The sequence below is a fragment of the Balaenoptera physalus genome (genome assembly GCF_965194825.1).
Source record: "Balaenoptera physalus genome assembly, chromosome: 5".
Classification (NCBI taxonomy): domain Eukaryota; kingdom Metazoa; phylum Chordata; class Mammalia; order Artiodactyla; family Balaenopteridae; genus Balaenoptera; species Balaenoptera physalus.
In genome coordinates, this window is record NC_138884.1 from 52072636 (window position 1) to 52093514 (window position 20879).

Sequence of the window (20879 nt, forward strand, 5' to 3'; positions counted from 1 at the left end):
AGGAAGGAGAGGATGGGGAGCCGGGAGCGCAGGGAAGGACACACAGGTGGGAATAAGGTGCAGGAGGATGGCAGGAATGCCACCGTGTCTGCATTTGGAGTCTAATCCTGGGGTCACCCGTCCCCTCCTCCCCCCCAGGGCCATTGTCCCACTGCCCAGTGCTCCTCCTCTCACACGTGCGCGTGGAGCCGTCACTGTCCTCCTCCCTCCTACCAGCTGGTGCAGAAACGACTCCTGGCCTTGAAAAAGGACGAGGGTGGGCCGGCAGCCCCGAGCCACAGTGCACCCGGAATGGGCTCAAGTCCATCTGAGTCCCACGCTGGCCAAGGTGCCCAGAGGCAGGACCAAGACCGCCATCGAGGGGTCAGTGATGAAGCCTGCCCACCAGAGATTGATGTTGAGGCTCTTCATAGGCCCATCCGAACAGACACTGGCCCGGTCGTGCTCAGAGTCTTTGTTCCCTCTCGAGGACGTCAGGCTGGCAAGGGAGGCTGGACCCCAGGCTTTCCTCCTCAAGCTCCACCACCAGCTGCCCAGCTGGCCCCTCTCATTCGCCCAGTGAACTCTGGGCCATGGCCACATGGCACTTCCAGGGAGGGCCGCCTGGCCACCAACCAGTCCAACACCTCGCAGGATGGCTCCTCTAACCCCCAGAGAGAGTACAGTAACTTCCGACGTTGGCAGCACATCAAGCCCCTGGCCCGGAGACACTTTCACCTGAGTCCTGATGCAGAAGCTTTTTCCTGCTTTCTCATGTGAGTGAACGCTCAGGGGGTCCTGAGCTTATGGGAGCTTTTAGATAAAGAGGAACTGGGGATGGACTCGCACGTTAGGTTTCTAGGGATACTGGAAGGAAGGTGTGAGGGCGATGTCCATGCTATGAGAAGGCACACTGTCGGTCACATGGGTGGGCCTGCCAGTCCGTGACATCAGGACTGACATGTGCCCTATCTCAACTGGCCCCACCACCCTGTGAGTCTGGCCAGCTTGCTCTTCCATGATTCTCATGGTAATATGGACTGAAGACTTGCAGTCAGAGAGGGTCGTGGTGTAAGGTGAGGAGCCGAGGAGAGGATGCCGCACTCTCCTGTGGTGCCGTGTCCTTCATACAGGACTTGAGCGTACATGGCCAGGGGAGGTCACTTCAGAGGAGGGGGAGGAGCGCTGGGGCCAGGAGAGCGCTTTATGCATGCCTCCACTTCGTTGTGGAGAATTCCACTAGGAACAGGGTGATGGTAGAGCTCTCCTAAGGGCGTGGGCTCTCTCCCACTAGAGTTGTGAGCCTGGCAGGCATTTCCATCCTAAACTTCCGGTCCCTCGTAAAAAGGGGACAATTACACTTCACTCAGAGGACTGTGCAGAAGACGCCTTGGACTAATCTATGAAGTGTGAGCAGATTGCTTGGCACTTGCCATGCCTCATTGATGATAGTGATTTTTATTATGAAAATGCAGCCTTGAGGAGGAAAAGAGCTCCCCAAGGCACAATGTGCCAGCTCTAGCCTGGGAGTGGATGGTCATCCTTGAGTGAGTGTGAGGCGGTGACAGCAGTGGCCGGGAAGGCTTGTCTTTGCCCTCCCAGACGCCCGCCTCTCACCCTCCTGTTGCTCAGTCATTCTAGGTTGAGTGATGTGTGGTCCACATGGGCGGGTGGGGTCAGGCAGGTGGGGGCTGGGCTGGGCCCGGAGACTGACCCCGAGGGCTTACAGCCCAGTGCTTCGATCCGTGGCCCGCCTGAATCCCACCATGCTGCTGGAGGAGGGACTGTGGAGGGCCGTGCAGGAATGGCGGCGCTTGAGCAACTTTGACCGGAAGATCTACTACGAGACGGCGCAAAAGTGAGTCAGCGTCCTGGGCCCAGGGGCTGCGTGGAGGGTGAGGCGAGTGGGTGAGGGCAGGGTCTGGCCGTGGGGGTGCGCATCAGAGAGGACAGAGGAGAAGGGCTGTCACCCAGCACAGGGTCCCCGCAGCCCAGGGGCCCTACTGTCCCCCAGAAACCCCTCCCTCACCTTGACAGTTTGAGACTTCTGTCCTTCCTCCACCAGGAGCTCTGCCCTCCCCTGATTTTGACCTACCCTTACCTTGACATGAAGGTCTCAGGACGGGGCAGGGTGAAGCTGTGAGTCCAGTAGGGGTCCCACTCCGGCCATATGGGCTGGGCCGGGGAAAGAGCTCCACCCGCCAGCCTGCTGCTTCCTTAGTGGTGGGTGGCTGACGGCCACTAACATAGATTTGGGACCACCTCTCCTCATGAAGAGTGCCCTGAGTGGGTACCCTGGCATCCCTGAAGAGGCTGGGGAAGCCAGCTGTCGTCAGCCCAAGGGTCTCCGGCCCTTCCAGTGTTTGCTCCATGGTAATCCCCTTGGTTTAAGAAACAAAACCAAACAAACGAGCGCCTCTCAGAGGAAGGGAAGGCCTCTCCTCTAAGCTCAGCATCCACATCGTCCAGCCTCTCCTGGGCCCTGTCTCCAGGTCTATGTTGCAGGACTCTCAGTCCTAGCCCAGGGTCCTGGATTCGGGCAAGGACCCCTGTGGGGAGCACATGCCTGTTCCAGCCTCTGGCTGGCAGCCCTGCATGTGGTCCTGGATGGGGACGGGGGCATGAGGAGGGTGCCCCCTGGGTCAGCCATGTGTCCCGTTGACCTGGTTCAATTCAGCGACCTGGGTCTATGCTGTTGAATGCCCTGCAGTGCTGGTGAGGCAGGAAGGGTCCCAGATCTTGTTATCACTTCCAGGAGCAGCTCTCTGCTGTGGACAGCACCTCACAGGGCCTTGACGGCCCCAAGGCACATCCTCTCCCAGTGCCTCATTCTTGGCTGCCTTTGTTGGGCTCCAGAACCCAGGCGTTTTTCTCAGGGTGACCTGTGCCTCCGTCACCCCCCAGGTTCATGGAATTTGCAGCCGAGGAGGAGATGCATATTCAGAATTTGCAGTGGATGCAGTGCGCGCAGGACCCACCGAAGCTGGATCCTCGGGGGCCCCCAGCCCCGAAAGTGGGCCTTCAGCCAGGCACCCAGGTTCCCACTGGAGCTGAAGGCACAGGTAACAGGGGCCTAGGGTTGGCCACCGTCCCCATGTGGATCCTTTTCTTTCAAGACAGGGGCATTGGTCTTTCAACCAAAACAGCCACCGAGGCGGGGGGTGGGGGGGGGTCTCAGCTGCCCTTTGTCACTACGGGCTATTGACTTGGTCAGTTTTGTAACTCCTCTCACACCTCCCTTTCAAAGGACCCCACACTAAGTCTGCCTAAGAAGTGGGCTTGATGGGGAGACCCCTAGAAAATTGGAGGTTCCCCACTTCCTTACTTGTGACTCTCTTAGATGACCCCCTAACCTCCCCTCTCCAACTGTGCATGAGGCTTCAGATGGTCCTGACCCCTCCCACACCCACATCAACGTCCCCCAAACAATGCCCTCACCAACGTGCGCTCGGTGGTCAGGAGGTGGACCGGGAGTCCCTCACCTTCCTTCCCTTCCTCCTGCTCTGCCTCAGCCTGTGCTCCCAGGATGTCCGGCCCCAGGGCCCAGACCTCGCACCCGAAGCCACACAGATCCCAGCGGAACCCGGAGCCCAAGGCGCCCAAGGAGATTCCCCCTGAGGCTGTGAGGGAGGATGTGGACAGGATGGAGGCGCTGGTGGGGCCCGTCCACTCAGCCCCAAGCAAGTCACATGCAGAATGTGGAAAGGCCGGAAATGAGCTGAAGCAGGAAGAGGACGACACCTACTTGGACCCGTGTCTCTTGAGCTACACTGACGAGCTGCGTTCCCGGGAACACTCTGTCACCAAGGTAGGCTGGGCCTGGAGCCTGGGGTCTACAAGATGCCAGGGCATGGAACTCTCAGCACCCAAGATCTGGGTTCTGCTCAGGCCGATGGGACTTAAGCTCAGCTCCTTGTTCCTGAGCCTGGTGTTAGGGGAGGTTTACGCAGATGTATGTGTGTATATGTTTGTGTCTGTGTGTATGCCTTTGTGTGTCTGTGTATGTGCATCTGTATATGTGCTCTTTTCTGGGTGACTGTGTATGTGCATGTGTGTGTGTGTGTGTGCTGACCATCCCCGCCTTGTGGAGGAGAGTGGGGGTGGGTCTCTGCTTTTCACTTTCCCTCCTGGTCTTCTTGTGTCACAGGCCACTCCTGGCCAAGGATGCTCACAGCCTCTTCTTTCTGTCCGAGGTGGAGGCAGTCATTCACCCTCGATTCCCGGCAGAATTGTTTTCCCCAGACCCACAGCTGGATGTCTCGGCCCTTGCTGAGGAGTCGAAGCAGGAGGAAGGACTCACCCCTGAAGAAGTGAGCCAGGGGAGGGAGAGGGACACTTAGGGAGCCAGGGGACTCCAGGGGAGGGGGGACCCCAGGTGATCCAGGGGACAGGGGAAACCAGGTGGCCCAGGGGAGCCAGAGGAGGGAGGGATCGCAGGTAGAACAGGGGAGACAAGGGACACCCAGGAAGACCAGGGCACGGAGGGACCCCAGTGAGCAGGGGAGAGGTAGGGCCCCAGAGCAGGAGGCCCACATGGCTCTGTCCATCCCTTCCCTGCCTCGGAGGCCTGGCATGGGGAAGGGCCCTCTCTGGGGTGGGTGCAGCGCAGGGTGATAGGAAGGAGAGGATGGGGAGCCGGGAGCGCAGGGAAGGACACACAGCTGGGAATAAGGTGCAGGAGGATGGCAGGAATGCCACCGTGTCTGGATTTGGAGTCTAGTCCTGGGGTCACCCGTCCCCTCCTCCCCCCCAGGGCCATTGTCCCACTGCCCAGTGCTCCTCCTCTCACACGTGCGCGTGGAGCCGTCACTGTCCTCCTCCCTCCTACCAGCTGGTGCAGAAACGACTCCTGGCCTTGAAAAAGGACGAGGGTGGGCCGGCAGCCCCGAGCCACAGTGCACCCGGAATGGGCTCAAGTCCATCTGAGTCCCACGCCGGCCAAGGTGCCCAGAGGCACGACCAGGACCGCCGTCGAGGGGTCAGTGATGAAGCCTGCCCACCAGAGATTGATGTTGAGGCTCTTCATAGGCCCATCCGAGCAGACACTGGCCCGTTCGGGCCCAAAGTCTTTGTTCCCTCTCGAGGACATCAGGAGGTCTCTCCATCCCGGGCTGGGCGGCCCTCCCCTCCCCAGGGTAAAAGGCGCACTGGCCCTCGACTGGGACCCAGGGATGCGTCTGTTCTCAGAGTGGCGCCTCCTGTTCGGGAGGCCCGAAGGCCCAGGGACGCGGCCGGTCAGGACAAGGAGGAGCGCCCCAGCCTGGCCTCCCTCTTGGCCTCTCCGCAGGGCCTGCCGCCTTGCCGGCTGTCCCAGAGTCGTGCCCCTGCCTCAGGCCTGGCCTCCCCTGGAGGTTGGGGGGCCCAGAGTGCTCCCCAGGCCCCCTCCCCTCAGAGAAGGGGCCTCAGTCCAGCTCCACCAGCCGCTCCCAAGTCGAAGAAGCGGGCTCTGTGTGGGCGCCCAGCCGCTGCTGAGAAGCTGCCCATCCCCGGGGCTGCCCACGGGGTCTCTGCGAGGCCAGCCTTGGCTCTGGGGCTGGCTCGCCCCTCACAGCCGAGAAAGAGAAAGCGTGACCCGTTTGTCACAGGGAAGAGGAGGAACAGGAAGAGGAAGCGCTGCAGCTAGTAGGGAACAGCCGGGCCGGCCCTCCAGGGCGAGCCCCCCAGGGCGGCCCCCAGGGGAGCCTAGGGGCTCCTCCTCACCCCAGTGCTGATCCTGGAGGATGTGGGGGGAAGGGAGGGAGGGCAGGACCACCAGGGCGGGGAGGGGGAGTGGGATTGTGGGGGGTTAGGGAGGTGGGGGAGGTGGGTGTGGGCAGGACCTTTGGAGTGATGTATGAAAATGGTCAATAAAGACAGTTTTGGTGGGAAATGCTCTCAGGCCACTGTCATCTTGTTCGTGTGGAGCTGCTCCACAGAGAGCGATCCTGAGAAGAAGGAAGGGTGAGGGAGGTCACAGGAGCTATGGATCTACAGGTGACCAAACCTTTCCTCCACATAGACAAGGACTCCTCAGGCTGCCCCTGGGAACGCACAGCTCTCACTTTCCCCAGGGACCCCGTCATCATCCCCTTCTCTAAAGCCTGCTTGGCTAGGGGCCTTCTGGGGCATCTGTAGCATCTTCTGCATCCCTGAACCGTCTGGGGAGGGAGAGCTGCTTTTGTGCCTCTCAGCCCTCTGGACACTAACCAGTTTCTAGGACGGAGCCTGGAGACGGCCCTTGTCTTTATGGAGCTTCTCTCTGCTTCCCTGAAGTGGCCAGGCGATGGCGCTGGGGTGACCCTCCGCTCATCCAGGGTTTCCTGTGTGGGTGGCCTGACCAGACAGGAAAAGTCTTGGCCATGGGGACAGGACTGTCTGCCTCGTCATAGCGGGAGCGTTCTCTAGTCCCACTGGGATTATTGCAATGTGGAGCGTGGTTGAGGCAGCTACCTCTTAATCCCAATGAGGATGCAACAAGGGGAATGGGCGTGGGGAAGTTCATGGGGCACCTGTTACAGGTGTGTATAAGGGTAGTGACAGTGGGGCCCCTTTGTGGGACTTGTGGGATTTCTGTGCAGCAGCATCTCGTTCAGCTGAGGGAGGAGGACCCATCTGGCTGTGGCTGTGGGGACTGGCCTTAGGGGCCTAGGGGTGTGCAACGACACCCCAGAACTACTGTCCCTTCCCTTTCCACCCATGGCTGGACATGTGTGTGTATTGGTATCAAGACTGATTTGTATTCCCATAGAAAACAGTTCCTCCTGACAAACTATGACCGTGTTTCACAAGAACAGCTTGCTCACAGGGGCAGCAGGGGTGGGGAGAGGTGTCTGTGGCCCCAGATCTGGGTGGGAGCTGGGATCCATGCTGAGGAGTGTAGAGGCCTCAGTCACCGTCCTGTGGTTGCCGGCAGAGACTGAATCATCAGAGCAGGGGAAATGACCCGCTCATAAGGGTGAGACGAGCAAACAATGAGGGGCAGGGAGCAGACCCCTGCTGTCTCCCTGAACTGCCCCCCCTCGCAGCCTGCTTAGCCCCCGTCACGGCCTGTGCTGGCCCACCTCTGAAGCCCCTTCCTCCTAATGCACTCAGATGCTCTGATCCTTTGTGGACCCGCCCTGGGCCTCACCCCCCCTTCCCTGCTGGCCAAGGCCTCTTCTCCCGGTTCTGAGTTCTGATTCCTTCCCCAGGACCCAGGCGGGGGTTGGGACACCAGAGACTCCCTAATTCTCCCTCCTCCTCCCTGAGATCTTGACAATCACCTTTGTATGTTTCTATGATTTTAACTACTGTAGATACTTCATGTGAGTGGCTATGATATGTCCTTTGATGAGTGGCTTATTTCACTTAGCATAATGTCTTAGAGGTTTATCCATGTTGTAGCATGAGACATGGTTTCCTTTTATTTCAAGGAAGGAAATATTTCCTTGTGTTTTTAGACCCCCATTATCCCTTCATCTGTTGATGGACATTTGGGCTTCTTCACGTCTTGGGTATTTTGGATAATGCTACGACGAATGTGGGTGTGCAAAGATCTCTTTGAGATCCTGCTTTGAATTCTTTTGGATACATACCCAGAAGTGGGACTGCTGGATCACATGGTAGTTATATTTGTAATTTTTTGAGGAAACTTCATATTGTTTTCCGTAAGGGTTGTCCCATTTTACACCTCTCACCAACAATGAGAAAGATAGCTACCATCAAGAACTTGGTATATATCCATCTTATAAAAATGTTTATGCTTTTAGCAGAGCTGTAGATAATCAAAATTATGTATAATAACAATATTTTTGGTTATATATGGTGTCATGTAAATCATATTGCCTTTGGCTTCTTCTTTCAACATTCTTACTTTAAGAAAAATGGATATATTAGATGTTCTTTAATTTTTTAATTATTTATAATTTTGCATTGTATGCATACATTAAAAATATTTTATCAGTTCCCTTGTTGGTGAACTTTTAGAAATTATAATGTGACAGGGTAATCAGTTCCAGAGGAAAAGTTTTTCCTTTCAGAACTTTGAGTATTTATTCCATCGAATATGGCTTTTGTTACTGTTTTTTTCAAATTATGCCATCAATACACCCTTTCATGGTGGGTGATCAGTTTCCTTGCTGATTGTTTTTTGGAAGACTGTCTGTTGTCTTTTGTGTTCTCCAGTTTCTTGACGTGTGATTAGTTTCAGGTTAAAAAAATGTATCCTCCATGTGATCTATTTTGCTTCATTAACTGATAATCCACATTCTTCATCTCATCTAGAACATAATATTATCTTTTTCATATGTTACTTCTACTCATTCTCTCCTGTCTCTACTTCTAGAACCCTGGATATATGTATATTAGACCATCTTATATATTCTCTGTGTCTTCATCAGCTTGGACGGCTCTAACAAAATGCCCTAGACCTGGTGGCTTGAAAAACAGACGGTACTTTCTTAACACCTCTGAAGGTTGGAAGTCCAAGATCAAGGTGCCATATTTAGTTCCTGGTGAGAGCTCTCTTCCTACTTTTCAGATGGTTGTCTTCTTACCGCGTCCTCACGTGGCAGAGAGAAAGAGGGATCTCTCTTGTGTCTTTTCTTTTAAGGGCACTAAACCCATTATGAAAGCTCCATTCCCATGCCCTAATTACCTCCCAAAGGCCCTATCCCCAAATACATTGAAGGGTAGGGCTTCAACATAAGAATTGGTGGGGGGGATATACGTCCATAGCATTCTGCCCCTGGGACCCAAAATTCGTGTCCTTATTGTATGCAAAATACATTCATTCTATCCCAACAGCCTCAAAAGCCTTAACTCATTCCAACATCAACTGTAAAATTTAAAGTCCAAAGTCTGATCTAAACACCATCTAAATCACATATGGGTGAGACAGGAGGTACTATTCATCCTGAGGCAAAATTCCTCTGTAGCTGTAAATCTGTGACCCAAACAAGTTAAGTGTTTCCAAATACCATGTTGGGACTGGCATAGAATAGACATCCCTACTCCAAAAGGAAGAAATAGCAAAGAAGGAAGGGGTGACAGTTTCCAAGCTAGTCCAAAGCCTAGCAAGGCCAGTCCCATTAGATCTTAAAGTACGAGAATAACATTCTTTAGTTTGATGCTTTGCCCTCCAGGCCCACTGGGGTGGCAACATCATCCCCACAGCTCGGTGGGGCAGCCCCATTCCTTCAGCTTGGTGGGGTGCCACCCACACTGCAGCTCTCTGTAGGGCCTCCACCTACACCATGACTCTCTGTGAGAGCGACAATCTCACACTTTGAAACTGAGACCCCTGGGCCTGTGGTGGGATTGACAGACCCGATGACCTCGGAATCACCTTTGGGGTCCTTCTTCCCTTTTCTTCAAGAGGAGTACACATGCACAGCCAAATTGCTCTAGTCTCCCATTCTGTAGAATCCAAGAATTCTGACAGCCTTCCTCATTCTGCCTGGCTTTCTCTGTCCCCTTTCGTTCAAACTGGCAGTGTCCCTTCTCTACTCCTGGCCTCTGCTGAGATGACTAATTAAATTAATATCACACCTATGATCTCTTCTTCAAAGGGTTGCTCAGCTGCACCCTTAGAGTTTCTTCAGAACAAGCTTTCTCACTTTCAAATATGGATAGGCTGAGAAGTTTCCAAATCTCTAAGTTCTGATTTCTTTTTGCTTAACAATTTGGTCTTCAATTTATCTTTCTCCTGATGTGTTTTACTAGGAGCGGTGATGAGGAACCAAGCTACTTCTTCCAAACTTTGTTCAGAGATCTCCTCAGATGAATATTCAATTTCATCACTTACAAGGTCTACCTTCCCAAAAACGCTAGAACACAGTTCAGTCAAGTTCTTTGCCACTTTATAATAAGAATTGCCTCTCCTCCAATTTCTAATAATGTCTTCCTCATTTCTGTTGGAGACCTCACCAGAATAGCATCTAACGTCCATATTTCTATCTGTTCATGATTATTTCTGTATTCTCTACAAAGATGGAGACTTTCTCTCCAGTGTGCCTCTTTGCTTTCTGAGCCATCACCAGAATCACTTTTAATAGGTATAGGCTGAAAGGACTTTATGGCGATTTCAGCTCTTTTTTAGCATGCACTTCAAATCTCTTTCAGCCTTTACCTACTATCCAATTCCAAGGCCACTTCCACATATTTAGGTATTTGTTACTTCTTGGTACTAAAATATGTCTTAGCTCAAAAGGCTATAACAAACTACCACAGCCTGGGTGGCTTAAACAAAAGACGTATATTTCTCACAGTTCTGGAGGCTGCAAAGTCCAAAATCAAGCCACCAGCAGACTCTAGGTCCATATATTTCTCATTCATAATTTCTGACCGTTTCTTTTCTGTGCTACATTTTAGCTAATTTTTCACATCTATCATCCATGTCATCCACTTCCTCTTTGTCAGTATCTGATCTAACTTTTTCCCACTCCCTTTGATATACAGATGTGTGATGTTTGTATGTTGAATTTCATCATCCACTATAAAATATTCAATTTCAATGGTCAAGATTTACTAACATCAATCATTTTTACTGTTGAAGACAGAACATTCTTAACTGGAACTGGCACTGTTAATACAAGTGAATGATAGTGAATACAAGCCCAACTAGTACAGTTTGGTGCTACTCCTTGATTTGGGTTAAGGTGCCAGCACTTCTGCCACCTTTGCTTTTGCACCATCAGTACCTATGTCAACACAATTGTTCCAGAGTAAATCATGAGATTAAAAAAGTTTCACCAACAGTTTGAATATTACAGCATCATGTTGTTTGTGATCAAGCGTGAAGATCGTCAATATTATCTAGTGCTAGTACTAGACAAATTCAAGGAAAACGGCAAACCCAGTCACTTTTTGTTTCCTTTTCCATGTGAAAAGCTGTAAGCAACATGTTTTTGCCCTTTAAAGGGCTCATATGTCTCTGTTTAAAATATTCCATTCCTCTCTCTCTTTTTTCAAATTCATTAATTTATTTATTTGTTTTTAGCTGCGTTGGGTCTTCGTTGCTGTGCGCAGGCTTTCTCTAGTCGCGGTGAGCAGGCTTCTCATTGCGGTGGCTTCTCTTGTTGCGGAGCGCGGGCTCTAGGCGCGCGGGCGTCAGTAGTCGTGGCACACGGGCTCAGTAGTCGTAGATCGTGGGCTCTAGAGCGCAGGCTCAGTAATTGTGGAGCACGGGCTTAGTTGCTCGGCGGCATGTGGGATCTTCCCAGACCAGGGACCAAACCCATGTCCCCTGCATTGGCAGGCGGATTCCCAACCACTGCGCCACCAGGGAAGTCCCAAGTCCTCTCTCTTTAAACAGAAAGTGATTGGACTTAAAGCAGTGCTTAAAGTTTACCGGTACTAGAATCCTTGTTCAAAATTGCTCTGTGGCATAAGCCACAATGCAGTGAATTGTTGACACCTCCAAATCCCAGGGAGGCCCCTGAGTGCTCTCTCAGGAGGAAACTGAGGTCAGGTGTATCTGATGGCCTGTGTGCTCTCTGTGCTCCTGGTGATATGTGGGGGCTTTCAGGTGAGTGCAGTGGGTAGACTCATGGACTCTTAGTCTTGGCTGGGGGAGACAGCACTGTCGGGTTTATGTTTCCACATTTGCCTCCTTTTGTGTTACCTTTCTCCCAGTTGCATTTAGCCTGATGAGAGGGAAGGAGGAGATGTCGGTAGCTGGGCAGGTGGTTCTCCAGGAGCAAATGTCAGGGACGGTTGTGTGGGCAAGATCCCTAGGCCCCGTCCTGGCAATCTTGCTGTGCACTGAGCAGTACAGATGAATCGGGTCCTTGACCAGAAGTCCAGGAAACTTTTGGCAATCTGGGCAAAATTTGGGATCTGAGGATGGGCTCAGAAATTTCAGCAAGGATTTGGTGGTATCTTACCCTCGGGCTGTTTAAGACCCCTGGTTTTGAATGGCATGAAGCACCAGAGAGCCTTTGATCACATTCTATACAGCTGTCCTGTGTGTGGCCCTCCAGCAGCAAACCCTCTCTGCTGTGACCTCAGGGCAGGCCCCATTCCCCCCCCCCCACCCGAGGCTCCTGCCCTGTGAAGTATGAGGGTGTAGCGCAGGCTGACTGTCAAAGGCTCCTGGCTTGCCTGACCCACAGGATGGAGCATCTGTTCACCTTATGCTGGTGCCCTTCCCAGAACCAATGGGCTCACAGCCCAGACATTTATGCTGAGTCTGGGGGCAGCTGTGCCCTGAGAAGCCATGTCTTGTCACTTGGCCCCGGGAGCACCTCCTCAACGGACCACGCTTATCATACGGGCCTCCTGCTCTTGTGCCCTCTTGTTTTGTTCTGAGGCAGGTGGTTGTGATGGCCAGTACTGTGGGGTCTTGTGATCTCAGAGCAGACACTGGAGGCTGACTGACCCCACAGAGGTGGACAAGGATGTGGGCTCAGGCGATGGGTCCTTTCTTGGGTTTCTGCCTCTCCTCCCTGACTCCTGACCCTTGCTCTCCAAAGCTCACCTTTCTGTTGTAGTTGCCTCCCCAGGGGGCAGTGACGGGCTTTGCCCCGCTGAACTATACCCTCGGGGTAGGTGGCCACAGCCTGGCTTGTCACACACTGGGGAAATCCTACACTGGGGAAGTCAGGATTGTGCCTTGCTGGGCTTGGAACCCAGGTAGAAAGGTAGATGGTGTGGGTCTGAGGGACTGATGCCCCAGCCCCAGGGCAGGTGACTTCTCCTAGGAGAGGTTGCCCATGGCCCCCTTTGGCCCCTCGACCCTGCAGAGGTGCTCATACACGCCCCCTGCAGGCCACAGCCTCTGTGCATAGGATCTGCCCCAGTATCACATGAGAAGCCGGGGCCAGGAGCCTCGTTCTCTCTGAGAGCAGCTGGTCATCCCACACTGAGGGGCGTCTTCTCGGACACAGGGCCCATAGCTGACCTGTAACTGACATATGGACTCTTCCCTGGGCTTTACCCCTGAATTTACCTCCATTCTTGTCTCCTGTCTCACGGCCCCTGCCTTTTCCCCCAGACACCGGAGATCTCCAGGCTTGGGTGGAGTATGGCATGTTGTCAAGCTCAGTGGTGTCCACCTCACCAGCCCACTGGAATCAAGCCCCAGGGAGCCTTTGAGAGAGCAAGACCAAGGACTTTAAGAAGACTACGGTTAATGTTAAGGAGCATAGATTGTAAGATGAGGAATTTCACTAGTGTTTTTCAATCCGTAAGAAGAAGGAAATAGAAATTGCAGAATTGAAACTTGCACAGACATCAAGAAATAATAGTTTAGGGCTTCTCTGGTGGTGCAGTGGTTGAGAGTCTGCCTGCTAATGCAGGGCACGCGGGTTCGAGCCCTGGTCTGGGAGGATCCCACGTGCCGCGGAGCGGCTGGGCCCGTGGGCCGCAGCTGCTGGGCCTGCGCGTCTGGAGCCTGTGCTCCGCGGCGGGAGGGGCCGCGGTGGTGAGAGGCCCGCGCACCGCGATGGGGAGTGGCCCCCGCTTGCCGCAGCTGGAGAGGGCCTTCGCACAGAGGCGAAGACCCAACACAGCCAAAAAAAAAAAAAAAAGAAATAATAGTTTAACAAATGCCCCATTCACAGAATCAAGGAAATGAGCACCATCCACAGGGTGTGCAAAGGAGGTGCCTAATCCCAGGAGCAGCGTGGCCACGGCTCGGCTGAGAGCGAGGCATGTGCTGGGCAAGCTTTTGTATGTAATGTTCACCAAAGGGAACCTTGGCCAGTGATACCAGGGAAAGGCTATCATGGTGAAGGCCCACTCATCACCACCCTCAACTTGAATCCAAGTATTGGCTGAAGAAACAGACTTGACAGAGAATTTGGCCACCTGGCCTGGGTTCTCCCTACAAAATGTCATGTTCCTCCAAGAACAGGCCAAGGAGTCACAGTTGTCCAAATCACAGACGGCATATCTTAACGGTACAGCTATTACAAATTTGCACCTTTGTTTGAAGGGAATTGTTAAGTGGTGGGTAGGGAGTGATGTGTTCCAGGGAGGATTTGGGCCCTCTGGCTTGCAGGTGACCCTCTTATCAGACAGGGCAATTCTGCCAATAACTCATCACTGCCTTCATTCCTCAGGTGGTAGGGATACAAAGGGATTAAAAGGGGTGCGGGCAGGAAACAGCCCTCACTGACAGCACAGAGCCATCACCTACTGTCTCCTCAACTCCTCTGCCCATATAGCCACCGAGGGTGCCAGCTGCTTGCGTTCACAGCAGCTGTTGATAGCACACCATCATCCAAGGAGTTCTTGAGCACCAACTTTGCACTACTCAGCAGCAAAATGGAGAAATCAAGGATGGTCCATGGAAATAGCGAAGGGTCTTGTTTTAGGGCAAACGAGCTTATTCTGCAATATGTGCTTCTTAGTTAATTGGGGTTCGAATGTCCTTTCTTGGATGAAATGATGTTGATAATGTTTGAAAAATAAAAGGTTGGCCACCCCATGAGAAACTATGCTTTTATCTGAGTGGGGTTGGGGAGCAAGAGGGAGTAATGAAAATTTGGGTTGTTGAAGTAGTGACAGGGCAGGGCTGACTTGTTCAAGACTGCCTCCCTGCAGGAGGAAGGCCGGCCTTCCTCAAGACTTCATGGACACTCCCCATAGCCAGGGCTTACGGCTGTCATAGCTGGTGACTCAGCCATGGGCCTACTGAGCAATACAGCTGCAACCTCAGCTTGGCTCAGCCCTGACCAGCAGGAGAGAGGCTGGGCCTCCCTCAGCCTGAGTGCTCGTTCCATGGAGAGGGACTGGACTTGGGTCCTGTGTGTCCCAGTGCTGGTCCTAGTTCCTGCCCACACGGGACCTGGGCTTCCCTGATTCTGCAATATAAACACCAGAGCCCAAAGTTTGGGTCCCTCTCCTGGACCCTGGATCCCTACTGGATCCCTGTGTGCTGGCCCAAAACAAAGTGTGCAGTGGGGACCCACAAACTACCCACTATTCCTGTGACTGTGAACTGCCCCTGATAAACATGGCTCCAGCAGCCAGGGTTACATATTTTTAGGGAACTCTCTTATGGTTACAAGTGCAAAAGACTGAGAACTACTATGGAAAACTAATATTTGAAAACTTCACTCCAGTGATATTTGAAGAACGTCTATAAAATAACTAAACAAACATAATCGCATTTTATTCCACTGTGTCCACAGTCTAAGCTTTAAATTGTATAAAAATGAGAACGAGAAGTAGAATGCCTCCAAACATTTGGAAATTAAGATGCACACTTCTCAATAATCCATGGTTAAAGAGGAATTTCAAGGAAAATTTTTAAGATAAATAGAACTGAGTGAAAATGAAAATACAACACATAAAATGTGGAAGGATCCAGATAAAACATTATTAAGAGGGAAACGAATGGCACTAAATGCTTAGAATAGAAAAGAGGGAAGGTCTCAGATCAATAATCTAAGCTTTCACACACGGAAACGGGAAAAAAATTGCACAATAAAATCAACACATGAAGAAGGAAGCAAATAACAATACACTCTGATCAACTGGAGTCTATTCTCGGAACACAAGCTTGGTTTACTATTCAAAAAGCATCAGCGTAATTTGCCATATTAATAGACTGAAGAAGAAAATCTACATGGCCACATCAATTAATGAAGAAAAAGCATTTGATGAACTTTAGCACACATTCATGTCAGAAACTCTCAGGAATAGAAGGACTCTACTTCAACCCAGTAAAGAATATCTACAAAAAACCGACAGTGAACATCATACTTCATGGTGAGAGAATGAATGTTTTCCTCCTAAATTCAAAAGAAGGCCAGAATGTCCTCTTTCATCTCTCCTTTTCAACTTAGTACTGTAGGTACTAGCCAGTGCAGCATGGCAAGAAAAAGAAAGAAAGACACACAGATTAGAAAGGAAGAAATATTACTGTCCATACTCATGGATAGCATGACTGTCTGCATAGAAAATCCCAAGAAATCTCTAAGAAGCAATTAATAAGTGGCAATTACTTTAACAAAGTCTCAGGATACAAGATCAACACAAAAACATTAGTCATATTTCCAAATATTAACAATGAACAACTGGAAACCAAAACTAAAAATACAATGCCAGGGCTTCCCTGGTGGCGCAGTGGTTGAGAATCTGCCTGCCAATGCAGGGGACACGGGTTTGAGCCCTGGTCTGGGAAGATCCCACATGCCGTGGAGCGACTAGGCCCATGAGCCACAACTACTGAGCCTGTGCGTCTGGAGCCTGTGCTCTGCAACAAGAGAGGCCGCGACAGTGAGAGGCCCGCGCACCGCGATGAAGAGTGGCCCCCACTCGCCACAACTAGAGAAAGCCCTCGCACAGAAACGAAGACCCAACACAGACAAAAAGAAAAAAAGAAAAATTAAAAAACAAAACAAAACACAATGCCATACACAATGCTTCCAAAACATGAAATATTTGATTATAAATATTTTAATAGAGGATCTGTATGATACAACCAAACAAGACCTAAATCAATGGAGAGACATATCGCATTCATGGATTGGAAGACCCAACATAATAAAAGGTCAACTTCCAACAGAATTTTTTTGTCAACATGGACAAGCTTATTCTAAAATGTATGAACAAAAGGTAAAGGCAAAGGAACCAGAACAAGTAACACAATTTTGAGAAAGCAGAATATAGTTAGAGGATATTAAGACCTACTGTAAAGCTATAAGTAAGACAGTGTGGTATTGGTGGAAGGATAGATACATAGTTCAATGAATAGGATAGAGAATACAGAAATAGACACATGCCAATACAACAAACTTTTTTTTTTTTTTACGTAAGTTAAAAAGCAATATAAAAAGCAAAATCTCTAGTCCTTATAATAACCCTGAAAGGAATACAAATCTGTTAAATGACTAAGCAAGACCATACACTTAGTGGCAGCACCAGAATCAGAACACAGGTCTACCTACTCTTGCTATGACTGAGCCTCTTCCTCTACATCTCCTAAATGTCACTCTGAGTTGAAGAGGGGAAAGAAATGGGAGGCCACCGTGATGCCACATCCTGTGCTTTAACCAGTATGTTTTCTTTATATACTGGACCATCTATTTCAGATTTTATTTGAAGCAAGTTTTGGCTTGCTTCAGTATGTATTTCATTTTCTATTTATTACCCTCTTTCATTCATGGCAGACAGGCTCTAGAGGTCCTGAGAATGTCTGAAACAAAGAATGCTATAAAACACCTTAGTAACTCTCGAAAATGCTAAGTGGACCCTGAATCAAAACTTCAAGTTTCAGAGAACTTACAGCCACTAACGATCTGCAAAACAAACAAATAAACAAACAAACAACCCCACACCCTAGCAACTCTCAACCTTGGATCAAACTACAATATGTTGGAAGAGGTATTACTGAAAAGAGCTTGAAAGGGCAGCCTAAAAGGCAGAGGGTACAGAACATGGGCCATGTCCCTGTAAAGGGGACATGGTTCATAATATTGTGAATCAAGGGGCTGGTTCACAATACTGGTCATGATGTTCAAAACTGTCAATCAAAGAGAGGTGCATTATTATATATTTGCTTGTTGCTATTGCTTTTCTGATTAGAAGATACAGAGTCACTTTAGGAAACTTCCATTTAATTTAATATTTATCTTCATTTTATATCCGGGTCACATTTTCTACATTAAAATATAATCATAAAAAAAGTATATATATATATATATATATATATATATAAAATCATGCTGACTCCCCCCACCCCCTACACCCTCAGAGAAAAAAAGTGAAGAACTTTACACAACTTGAAAGAAAGATGGAATGCACAGAGAAGTTGCTATTGCACCCAAGTAACAAAGAACACAGAGAGACCAAACAGTAGACATGTCAGAAGTGCATAGAAGACAGCTCAGGGCTCGCAGCAGGAAGGAGGAGGAATTAAAAGACTAAAGCTTTTAAATGCTATCACTTGTGCCACAAGATTACCCTGAAAAGGCAGATGATAGGTCAGAAAGCAGGACCAAACAGGGGATTTTCCAAAGGCTGCTATCTAACAGAGTTTAAAATATCCATAGATTATATATATATATAAAACTCCATACACAGAAGAGCTTTCTCTTCCCCACCTTGCCTCTAGCATCCGGTCAACACTTTAGAAACTTAAAACCACTGTTAGCATGTCCGAATGTAGAACCGATATAGGTTTTTTCTTTCTTAAAAAATTGTATCCCAACTCTTTCCAACCAACAATTCTGTTAATTATTTTCATTATGATTCCTCTGCATGGAAACCCAGTAAGGGATCATCAAGACAGGGCATCTCACTACTATCAGATCAATGCCAGTTGGGCAAAAGCTGCATGATTCTGTGTTACTCAGAGGGAGGGAGAACGGTAAGACACAGGAGTTGAAACTTATCCGTACCAAAGAGGAAAAGGAAACTCCTTTTCTAATCTATTCATTAAACAGGAAACAGCAGGTGGACAGGAAAAGCCGTCTGCCTAGAGCAGACCCAGAGGCACACCGAAATCTAAAAACAAGTGCTCAGGAAAGCGTCTCGGCTCAGAGAGGAAGCGTCTTTCAGACCCTATCTTGTCCCTAGTTTGGAGATCAAAGCATTAGAACTTCAGATAGTGATACTCTGGAGGGGGTGGACAGGGAAGGTCTGAGAGACCCAAATAATGAGGACACTAGGCAGCTAACTACACCACTACGTACAAATACACACATCAGTACGAAAAGTTCACCTCCAACCCTCAGCTACTTTAAACAAAGCATTGCAGGTCCAGGTTTTCTGAACAGGGGATATTTTAAAGTCTGTTAGCAGTTTGAAACATTGCAACACTGGCACAATATGTTACCTATTCTTTGTTTTTAATTACAGGGCAACACAGTAAACTCCAACACAAAGGTGGGGATGGGCGAGTGCAAAATGAATAAAGAAAACAGAACCAGTATTTCACAAGAGCATCGAGCCAGCGATGAAGTAGCAGCTAATGCTTTGCAGCGTCTCGAGGGTAGAATTCGCTCAAGGTGCTCTGAGGGATTCTCTTCAGCATTTCTTTGGGGAAGATTCGGAGCAGTTGCCAGCCAATGTCCAAAGTCTCATAGACAGTGTGCTTTTCGTTAAGGACCTTACAAAACATTGAGATTAGATGAATAAAGGCCAAGTACTTCCAACTTATCAGCGTTATTCAAAATTTATTGTTATGGGTCTAGCACTGTGAGCATGAAGTATAAAAAAGAGACACAAAGCAGTCAGGTCTCCCAGGACTGGATGTGACCAAATGTGGAAATGAGGGTCTAGACAGTAAGTACCCCTGGGAATCAGAGAAAAGGGAGAAAGCCCGCAGGCGAGACGTTGGGCGTGTGCGTGCGTGCGTGCGTGTGTGTGTGTTTAACAACGGGTGGGATCTAAAAACACTCCACTGAATAATGGAAACTAGACCCAGAGTTTTGTCCAGAGAGTAGTGAGAAAAGCAGTTTCCCAGCAACACAGGCTGACCTGAAGGAGGCTAGTACAGATACTTAGAAGGCCTTAAATGCCAATTAAGCACCTGAATAGGTCCATGTGAAAGTTTTCAAACTTGCTATTGCTATTATTATTTTTAATAGCAGCATCATTCTTATCCTGCAAATAAATCTCATTTTTTAACGAAGGAGTTAGAGTGGCTAGAGTTCTGCATTCTTTTCTCTACCCGAATAATTTTTATCTTTTTAAGATATTAAGGTTCTGCATAAATTTTTTTTTTTTTTTAGAAAATCCAACAATCATATGTTCTGGGGATTTTAATGTTACTTAAAAAATGTATCACACAAATAGAAAAGTGCACAAATCCTAAGTGTGCAGCTGATGCATTATTCCAAAATAAACAAACACATCGTTTGTAAGTATCACTGAGGTCAAAAATAGAGTTTACCAGCATTAGCAGGGGTGGCAGGGAAGAGACCAAACAAAACAGCTTGAAAGCCCTACACATGCTATGTAATAAAAACCATTATAGACTTTTTAACAGAAGGACAATCAATAAAATTAATACTAAATTTACCCCGGCAATGGCACATAGAGAGTCAGGGAGACTGGTGAAGATGCTGGCACTAACGGTCAAGGATGATGGGACAAAGGTCTGGACTAGGTCTTGGGACACAAAGAGTGGTCAGAGATCAGCAGCTTCAACGTCACCCAGGAACTTGTCAAAATACAGGCTCTCTGGCCCCACCCACACCTACCGAATCAGAATCTGCACTTCAACAGGATCCCTGGTAGATTCAAAAGCATATTCAACTTTGAGAAACACTGGCCTAAGTTTTTTTAATAGGAATGAAAAGAGAACAGGATAAGATGTTTCAAAGGAGAACAATGCAAATTAGCAAATATTTGATGACTGGAGAATACATGAAGAGGCTTAAGAATGCCCAATTCCTGAGCTTGGGCTAACTAGGGTAATGGTCATGCCAGAGGTAGACAGAAATTGAAAAAGGAATTGCTAGGCAGGTGGTCAGTTGGGAAAATACTCTGGCTCTCACCACGCTGAGCCAGAGAGGATGGTGGCATAAACACAGGCTTCCTAGCTGGAGATGTGGGATTAGAGCTTCAGCAAGAGGGTAAAGGCTCATACACAGGAAGTTAGTCGTCAGCATAGGGGAAAAAAAGCGCAGAAAGAACAGGTAATTAAGCCTTTGGGAACATTAACAATTAAGAAGCAGGAAGATAAGAAATCAGGAGGATGAAAACAGATGGACTGGGAAAGTCCAAAACCCCCAAAGCCAGGGGAGAGCATTGCAGAGAGGTTAAGAGGGAGGAGAAGCGGCAATGGAGGTAGGAGAGCAGAAGGCCGGTTGTAAGGAAGATAAAAAATAAGACAGGAGCTAAATAAAGGGATAAAGACATCGAAGGTAGAGGGGAAGGAACCAGAGGGCTAAGAACAAAGACATGGCAGGCGGCTGGAAGAACCTCTTCTCTCATCAGAAGGAAAACTGTATGGAGACCAATGTAAATTCTCTCAGACTAGGAAA

The 20879-nt window shown here is 49.4% G+C and overlaps 1 protein-coding gene across 1 annotated transcript in view; it reads left to right on the forward strand.

Annotated features, from left to right (window-relative positions):
• Nucleotides 1-20879, forward strand: part of LOC309661506 (uncharacterized protein) — a gene marked incomplete at its 5' end in the record, with an annotated part of 243732 nt that overhangs the window by 65071 nt on the left and 157782 nt on the right. The window lies entirely within an intron of this gene.